This window comes from Amaranthus tricolor, chromosome 7 (genome assembly GCF_026212465.1).
Source record: "Amaranthus tricolor cultivar Red isolate AtriRed21 chromosome 7, ASM2621246v1, whole genome shotgun sequence".
Taxonomy (NCBI): domain Eukaryota; kingdom Viridiplantae; phylum Streptophyta; class Magnoliopsida; order Caryophyllales; family Amaranthaceae; genus Amaranthus; species Amaranthus tricolor.
The window spans coordinates 11,483,895-11,493,511 of NC_080053.1; the positions used below are offsets into that span (position 1 = coordinate 11,483,895).

General features: G+C 32.7%; 1 long non-coding RNA gene across 2 annotated transcripts; it reads left to right on the plus strand.

The window, feature by feature from the left end:
• Positions 1-292: 292 nt before the first annotated feature.
• LOC130818727 (uncharacterized) lies at positions 293-2,989 on the plus strand. Of its 2 annotated transcripts, XR_009043975.1 has the most exons (5): positions 293-544; positions 1,390-1,458; positions 1,551-1,650; positions 1,776-2,521; positions 2,851-2,989. It is a non-coding gene; the product is annotated as an uncharacterized LOC130818727 (long non-coding RNA). The 2 variants fall into 2 exon arrangements; XR_009043973.1 differs by having other exon boundaries at positions 1,390-1,650.
• The last annotated feature ends 6,628 nt before the right edge of the window (positions 2,990-9,617 follow it).

Here is a 9,617-nt window from a genome sequence, read left to right on the forward strand (position 1 = left end):
CATTAGCACTTGGGGGAAGGTCCATCTTAGATAGTTCGTCTTCTCCCATATTGGGTTGTATATCTTAACCATTAGGGCTTGGGATATAATTTCTTCATATCTAATGTTTGGTTTGTATGGATGTTCTGTTTTTGATAATTGAATTATCCAACCATTAGCATTAGATGTTTTTTTTTTTTTTTTTTTTTTTTGATAATTGAATTTATCCAACCATTACCATCATAGTCACTTTTTGGTAGGAATGAAGCGTAAGTTAGTCATTATAATGAGTAATATGAAATAGTTGCCATTATCATGCTTGTAATATCTGATGGGAAGGAATTTCATTAAACTCACTCTTACCTTTTAATTTGTTAGATTGGTGGAGGTTTGGGTGATTATGAGGATCACTTAGAAGATGAATATGTAGATGAGGAGGAGGATGGATATGAGGATGAACAAGATGAAATAGAAGAAGCAGCATTATCTGAAGAAGCTTTGAAAGTGCTGAGCTATCGGCAAAAACTGAAAGAACAACTCAGATCCAAGCTGAGGCAGGAAAATGGTATTAGTAATTGTGTCTCGCCTGATAAGAGCTTGAAACCCATTTTAAAATAGTATGTTTAATGTTCTGTTACTTACTGCTGTGAGATTAAAAGGAAGAAGAAAATCTGCTACTGCTATACCGATGGTTGGCTATGCACTGCTTTGTGTCTTAGCAGTTTTGAAACATTTTCTGGTCCGTCTATGCCAGTAATTTCTGACAGAGCTATTCAGGATACCAAAATATTGTTAGAGACTCCGCGTTTAGCTTCAAAATCATCTACTTCTGAAAATGATGTGTGTGAATATTGTGTTAAACTGCACCTTCTCCAATTTTTAGGTTGAACTAAAGAACCATGTTTGTTGATATGTCAAATACCATTTATAGCGACATCATGGATGTTATAGCTGTTTTCTGTATGTTTATGACAGAGACATCTAAAATGATTGTTTATGAAATAGTACTATTTTCTTATTAAGCAGCCTAAGAATACAACATTGATTTACGATCTTAATTTGTAAAGTATCTAGCTTTATTAAAGCTTGATCCAACCCATTTTATTATTGAAACTGCTTCATCTTGGGGATAAGTTTTTTTGAGCCTTGTCCCGAAAGATGTGACAGTAGATGAAACCGAAACATTGCATAATTTGTTGGTTGTTGTGTAATTGTTTTGTTTTTTTTTTTGATTGTTCATACAAGCAAGATGCAAGTGCCTGATTCTTCAGTGAAGACTTTCCATTTAAGTTGTATCATTTAATTCGTCAATTTAAGTGTTGGACTTAATCTGATAGAGTAGACATAGAAGGGTTTGCTTCTTTGCTTCAATATGTTCGTGTAGTTTCACGTTGTTTCTCGCTTTTGCAGCCAAAAAAGGTCATGGTTTCTTCTGATGGACAAATTGATGGAATGAGTGACCCTCATTCCTAGACCCGGGTTAGACCTTAAAGCTTGAATGTATGCTTTCTTTTGGTTCTTGTATAAGCTGGCTGGAAGATGTGTATCTTAGTAAACTGTGATGGTAGCAGGCTGAAACGAAAGCACAGATACTGAAGAACATTAGAGATTACTCTTTTTTATTGTCAGCTGACGCAGAGATTCCAAAACCCGCCATAGGTACTAAAACAGGTTTGTTTCCTATTCACGGCAATCATTTTTTTGTTAACCAAGTCTCGTAAATGCAATGCTTTTTCTTATTATCATACAAAGTACAGTTACTAGTCTTCTAGATGAAAGATCTTTCCATGTTCCAGAACAGGGAAATAACCCATCCAGCCAGCCAGGCCGAATCGAATACAATTCGGAGAAAACAAGAAGCCGCTCAAGAATAAACGAGTGTCTAATACGTGCACTGCTCCTCAGAAGTTAAAATATGGTGTACGGTGCGAGCCCACTCAACAGCCATCGCTTATGTCTGGCATTGCACCTGTTCGACCTGCTATTTCCAAAAACTTGCCATCTGAAAAGCCATTATCTTTGGCTAATAAAAGGGATCCAGTTTGTTTGATGAAAAAGTTGAGTGTTGGTCCTGTGGGAGACAAAGTACCTTCTGCTCCAAAGAATTTTATGTCTAATGGTCAAAGACCTTCATTAAAGCCGCAGGCTTCTTGTAATAGTAATGTTTCAGAGCATAATAGAGACCCCAAAAACAGAAGCGAGGGCAATGTACTGAAGAAAGGAAAAGAGGAGGTTTTTAAACTGCAAGTGATAGCTTTTATAAACGACTGGTTACTTCTTGTTGTAAATATCTTGGTTATTTGAAATTTAAAAATTTGTTCTCACAAGTGCTAATTTATTCTTATCAGGACAACCTTTTCAAACAAAGTTCTGTTCAGGCCAATATACAGAAAAAGCTAATTAAGAAGCAAGAGTCTGATAAAAGTATTCATTTGTCTTCTAATAGTGCTAACAAAAACCACCATAAGAAAGTACAAAAGGCTGGAGAAGCACTTTCAGATGATGAGTGTGATTATAGATCCAATATTCGGAACATGTTTGGGTAATTTTGCTCCCCTTTTTATCTGTTGTGTTGATCTTTGTTGAGTTTTTATCAAAATATTTCATCAGTTGTTTAATTGTACTATCATTTTTCACTATGCTCTATGTGTGAACTCTAATTTTACGAAGGATTTTATAAGAAGTTTAGTGGCTTAGGCTCGAAGAGCTTACCATTCTCGATAGAGCCAAAGATTTAAAATTCTTTAATTTCAAATTATATTTAACTATACTAAATGGCCCATAAAATCATTACGCTTCTTATTTATGTGAAGTTGCCAATGATATTTGCAACTAATGTTGAATCTGAAACAATCTCTTTGTTATTATCAGGGTAAAGTTGCGTACATTACACCCCACGTAGGGTGGAGTGGCTTCTGATTAGAGTACTGGCGTGCTGTTGGCTTAGGTATAGCAGTTTGATTGTATTTTTCGTATCACGGAAAACGTATTTTCTAGTTTCTCAATAAATTGTATTTTTCGTTACAATTATGAGATCAAAGAAAACTAGTTCCACCATTGTGGTCTGGCTTCAAGTAAGTTTTTGTGGCATATTTTATTTACTATAGTTTAGCTTGCTGTGTTTGTATGGTCTGTTGCCATCTGGAACTTACAAGCAACATTCTTGACCTTGTGCTTTTATTCAAAAATGAGTAGTTGCTTGCATCTCAGTTATAAGTCCAAACAAATATAAGTTTTGTTAATCCGTTGCTTATTTCATCCTTATATTTCTGCTCTAATTTAATGTGATTTGTTGTAAAGCAGTGCCAAAATAGCTAAACGAGAGGACGAGGAAGAACTTGCCAAGTGAAAACGAAGATATATTAGAGTTTGAACAATGTGTTTCCAAACTCCAATATTACCAAGATCGAGTGTATGAGGTTTTGTGACAAACAAATTACGCAATCAATAATATCGATGTTTATAGGAGAAAATAAAGCAATAAAACGACACAAAGATTTAACGAGGTTCACCAAACTATGGCTACGTCCTCCGGTGTGTAATATCTCTTATATTATCAAAAGAAGTTCAAAGAACTTTCAAATATGGAGAATTACAATAGAGAAGAGATATAGGCTAGTGTTTGGCTTGGGGTGTATTTTGTGGATTATTGTAATGTGAATAAGAGCTCTCTATTTATAGGAGAGATCTCACTAAATAACATTAAGTACATTAAACCTATGAATAAATGATAATGAAACATCTCCAAGTACATGAAGAGTCAAAAACAGCATTCTAGGAGTATCAAGAGTTAAACCTTTGCACTTCTTCATTAAGTCCCATAACTCCCATGAATAACTCATACTTCATTACCTCATTAATCCATACTTTTAATCACCATTATAAACCACAATCATCAAGACTCAACTTAATACACCCATTCATGACATACTTATGAAATTCCATCCCAAGAGTCACACATGAATGCACCTCATCAAATGTGCACTCAAGTCACACCAATCACAACACCAAGATTTTGGAAGAAGAAAGACCGGAGAGGCTAAGAAAGAAAGTGAAGATGCATAAAATTCGGCAATGAACTGAACTTCGCCACTGTGTCCTTGAACTTGTCGGTCATAAACGCATATTATATGTGTCCTTCATGCCACTGTGTTCATGATAGTAAATATGACTGACATTATTGTTGATCTCAGAAGGTCGTTTGCAGCACTCAACTCATAAGAATAGGTTTGCCTTATAAAGCAAGTGGAAATGTAAAAAGGACAGGAAACAAGCTCTTATGTCCATGTTTTGCTTTTGCATTTCAAGCATTTGAGGTGATTTAAAATCTGCATATGTAATGGATTTTGAGTTGATATTCATTCTTTTAAGTGTTTACTTTGACCTCACATGATTTAGGTGGTGTAGGATATCCGTTCGAAATACTTGCATCTGAAGTGACATATTGTATGAAAAAATGTCACTCTCAGTTATAAGTTTGATAAGGCCTTACTACAATTGTAAAAGTCCCGTTTTTATGATACAATTTACTTATTTTGATGATTTTAAACTTTGTCAAATATTGATAAAGAGACTAGTTTCTTGATTTGATAAACTTTGATATCTCCAGCTTTTAAAGTCAAGGTATATTTTTGAAATTTTAGATACTGATAGTCTGATAGTAAAAATATACATAATATCTATAAAATGGCACATTATACATTCATGATGATAAAATAGAGTCGAAACTTAAACAATATATATAATATCTCACACATAATACATAATATTATATATACTATAAATTATGGATAGTTTCCTTTCATAGTTGCATGTGCAAATCATCAAGTGTATACGGAGGTAGTAAACTAATATGTGCACTCTAGAATGATTATCAAATAGGTATAGATTTATTATGTATATTATTATTATTATAATAATGTGTACCTTAAAAATAGAACTCAAGATGTTTAATTTGCTACATATACAAGATGTGAAAATTTTAAAACATTTGTTTCGACCTTTAAGAAAATGTTTGTTCTAATTGTCATTATTATGTATGCCTTTAAAAATCATTCTAAAAAACTTTATCATGTGTAATATATTCTAATAGAGTAAAAAATATGTGTATGCCTATTATAACTAATAGTACTTTTTGATTTGAATTGTGTACTTATTTTATTAATACTGACATATATATTTTTTGTTGTTCGTTATGCAGATATTAAAAGTACAGTTTTACAAAGCATATGCTTATATGTGTGGATTTACGGAGGGAATGGGAACATAAAAGAAAACTAAAGAAACAAATTATATTTATTTGAGATATAATTATTGCAATAAACTAGATTTAACAATGATCTAACTAGACGTGGGGAACAGGGCTAAGGTTGCTCTAAGAGCATGCAAGGTGCATTAAAAATTTATATATTTGTAAAATTCTACACATTATTTCTCATTCCAAAAAGTATGTATCAATTGGCAAACACTAGTGACTAGAGCACTTACATCTGCCCATATGAAGTTTATAGTTGATGATTCTAAGGTCAATATAGGAACAACTAGAAGTTACAAGATAATGAAAAGACATGTGGGTAGCTTTAAAATGTTAGAGCACCACTAGTTGACTTTAAAATTTATATATTTTCTGAAAATTTCAACATTTTAGTATATAGATAGAGATCTTGAACTGTAAGAAATGTGGATACCATTATACTTTAGGGAGTTGTTTTTAAGTGGCATATTTAGAAGCACTCAAATATTTGAAATTGAGAATATTTTCTTCACAAATTCACATTTGACTTTGTGGAGATTTATCTAAGATTTGAGTTTTTTGGATGTTTAAAGACTTGAATAAAATAAACAAAAAAGTGATTCAATGAACAACATGCCTACACTGTTATCTCCATATAACTTGGAGAAAAATATATCTTTATTTACCTCCACTAATTTTCTATATATTTTAGAATTAAAATTAGCAAGTTTTGGTTGTAGAGTGAATAGTATGGATTTGAGAGATGAGTGGAACATATCCAAGTAAATGACAATTATAGGGGTAATGTTTATAATATAAGTAGGGAAATTTACAAAGAAACACCTTTTAAAACCCCTTTTTTGTAAAGAAATACCTTTTATAATTTTTTTTGTAAAAAAAACCTTTTAAGAGACTTTTTTTAAAACAAAACACCTTAAATCAGTTTCCGGTGACTTTGTCAACTTTCCGGCGTTGACAATGCCATTTGTCAACTTTCCGGCGTTGACTTTTGAGCTCAAATGGCATAGTCAACGCCGGAAAGTTGACAAAAGTCACCGAAAACTGATTTATGGTGTTTTTTTTAAAAAAGTCTCTTAAAAGGTCTTTTTTTTACAAAAAAAAATTATAAAAGGTGTTTATTTACAAAAAATGGGTTTTAAAAGGTATTTGTTTGCAAATTTCCCATATAAGTATGAGGCTTCAATGGATTATTTATGCTCTTGTAAGATGTTCAAGTCCATGGGAATGTTGTGTCATCGTGTACTTTTTGTAAGAAAGGGATAAATATAAAAGAAATCTCTAAGCAATATTTGTTGAATAGATGAAGCAAAAATGCAATGAAAATTTGATAAATATGGGTAATTTTTGAATGAATTTGCCCATAGACATAAGTAAATTAAGTTATTTGGCCAATTGTGCAGCAATTTTTTCTCCTTTGTTAGTCTCGTTGAAGGTATGATGCATAATGGTGGTGACCCATGCAAATACATGAGCACAAGTAAAGCCAAATTGAATCTTTTGTGGATTCAAATGAAATAGAGGTCTATATACTTAATCCCTCTAACACTTCAAACAAATTAAGTGGTACTTGAAAAAGGAAAGAGAGTATAGAGATTGTAATGCTAATATAATTCGGATTTCGAACTTCTAAAACATATAACAATAAAGTGTAAAATAATGAAAATAAAATAAAATAAGAAAATAATAACATAATATACAATTACTTTGAAAGACATCAAATAAAGACATAAGATCGCTTTATCATTTTAATATGAGCAACAACCTCATCAATTATGTCAAAATCATGATTAATGAGTTGCATTTAAGATAAAATGGGTGATCCATCATTATTTAAAGGACAAACCTAATCATTCATCTTGTACTTTATTCCATTCAAACGATCAAGATGAATGAAGGAAATACACTCCATATCACGCTTATAAACAAAGATTCAAGAGTCCTACATTAAAAAAAAATTTTAAAAAAATATTTACTAAAAAGAATGAAAAAAATAAATTAATAAGAAACGAATCAATGATAATGTCGATAAAGATGATTAATAAAAAAAGAGGGAGAAAATGGACTTGAACCTAGTACCCAAAGGAATACTAAGCTGCCTACGTATCCCGAAGGAATCAAAGCCCACGTAGTTCTTTGTCATACCTTTTATTTATAGTTGTTAAATGTTGATTTATCGTTGTCCGATTGATCCTATTCGTCTTCGTCTTCGTCATCATCATCTGGTTGGTTAGATGCTTCCCCTAACTCTCCTCCTGACGATGATGCAGATGTATCCATCATCATCCATGGATCATCATCCATGGATCATCATCGTCGTCTTGATCATCATCATTCCTTAGTCCTTGTTTTCGAATCTCCGCTTGATCCCAATCTTTCTTGCAAACACATATTTGAATACTATGTGGAGCAAGACGAGATCTCTTTTCGTCTAAAACTCTTCTACCTGTACTAAAAGCAGACTCCGACGCAATTGTTGACGCAGGAATTGTAAGGATATCCTTTGCAATTCTCGATAAAATGGGAAATTTTACAGATTTTTCTTTCCACCACTCTAAAATATTATAGCTACCTTGGTCAATTTCAAAGTGGTGTTTAAGATAACTATCTAATTCTAAATATGAGGTGGAGGGTGAAGAAGAAGATGATCCTACAAAACTATCATCTTGACTCATTATATTAGCTATTACCGAATTATAATAAGAGGAACGTGCCGAAACGCTAGCACACCTAGACGTATCGCGTTTTGGGTTAAATACACTAGCGTAATAATCATAGAGTTCTGCTAAAAGTTTTTTACATGTTCCAACATAATTATGTACATCAGTAGGCGGGCGATCTAACGATTGGTAGTAAAATCCTATTACTTTAGTAAGGATTTCAGTTTTAAAACATGGGTCTAAAATGGTTGCCATTCCATAAATATAAGGAAAATCGGAAAAATATGCCTTCCATTTTTCCATCATATCTGCAAGAATCGGCTTCAAATATGGGTTAGTTACATCAAGCGTATGTTTAAGGAGATGATAAAAAATAGTAATACACTCACTTATTACTAAGTGAACGTTCGGTTCATAAACATATGAAAAAATTTTAATTGTGTGGCCATACGCTTCTAATATTTTATGTACACCTATAGCTAATTCCCAAGTGTCATCAGCTATATAGCTATCTGTACACTCACTATACAGTTGTGTTATAACTGGACGATAAGCAATCGCCTTTCTTAATAAATCGTTGGTTGAGCCCCAACGTGTAGGAGTATCTAATGACCAATACACTTTTTTTAGTTGATATTGGTCACATAATTGTTTATATCGTCTCTTTATCTTTCCAATCCTAAGCCACTTCACTATATCTCTAATTGGATCTAATAAATCGCTTAATTGTTTTATACCTGCTTGGCAAGATAAGTTAACTATATGCACACAACAACGTATGTGTAATAAGCTACCCCCAAGGATAAAACTAAATGCAGGTTCGTTAAACAAAAGTTCTATACATTTAATGTTAGCGGTTGCATTATCAGTAGAACAACAAAATATCTTATCTAATAAGTTCCATTCTCTACATATCTCTACTAATCTATATTTTATGTTTTCACCGGTATGTGTTTCTGGCATTGTCTCAAAAGCGATTATTCTTTTTTGAATAATCCAATTTTGATCTATCCAATGTGCTGTTACACACATATAAGATTCTAAATGTGGGGGAGCAGACCAAATGTCAGTTGTTATGCTAACCCTACCATTAAAAGATTTAAACATTTCAACTAATTCATCGCGCATTGATTCATATAATTTAATTGTGCGTCTTTTAAGAGTGCTCCTAGAGATTGCTCTATATTGTGGTTGTAAAGTTTTTCTAGTGAAACGCTCGTGTGCCCTACTTTCACCATGGTTAAAAGGCAATTCATCACAAATTACATACTTAGAAAATTCATCAATCATATCATTACGATTATATTTAAAAGGCATACCTGTGCTGGAAATGTCCCACTGTCGGCTTCCACTTGTGGTCTCGCTGCCGCTTGCTGCATGAGTTTCTTTTGTGATTCTATGCTTCTTTGCCAAATGTTTGTTAAAAGATCCCGTACCACTACCTAACACGTATTCACAAAACACAATAAATAAATTTTTATAAAATATGAATATATAATGTATGTATAAAAAACTTAAAAAGTATTTACCTCTGGCGAAACTGTATGCAAGTAAGGGCTTTACTCCTTGACTTTCACAAATTTGACAAGTGCATAAGAAAACATCTGGATTGTCGGTTGGTTCTTTTGTAAAATACGACCACACATGTGAAACAGCTCTACCACCAGGAGGTGGCATTGCCGGAAAAGGTTGTCATACTGGTTCATCTTCATCTAAATAAATAATTT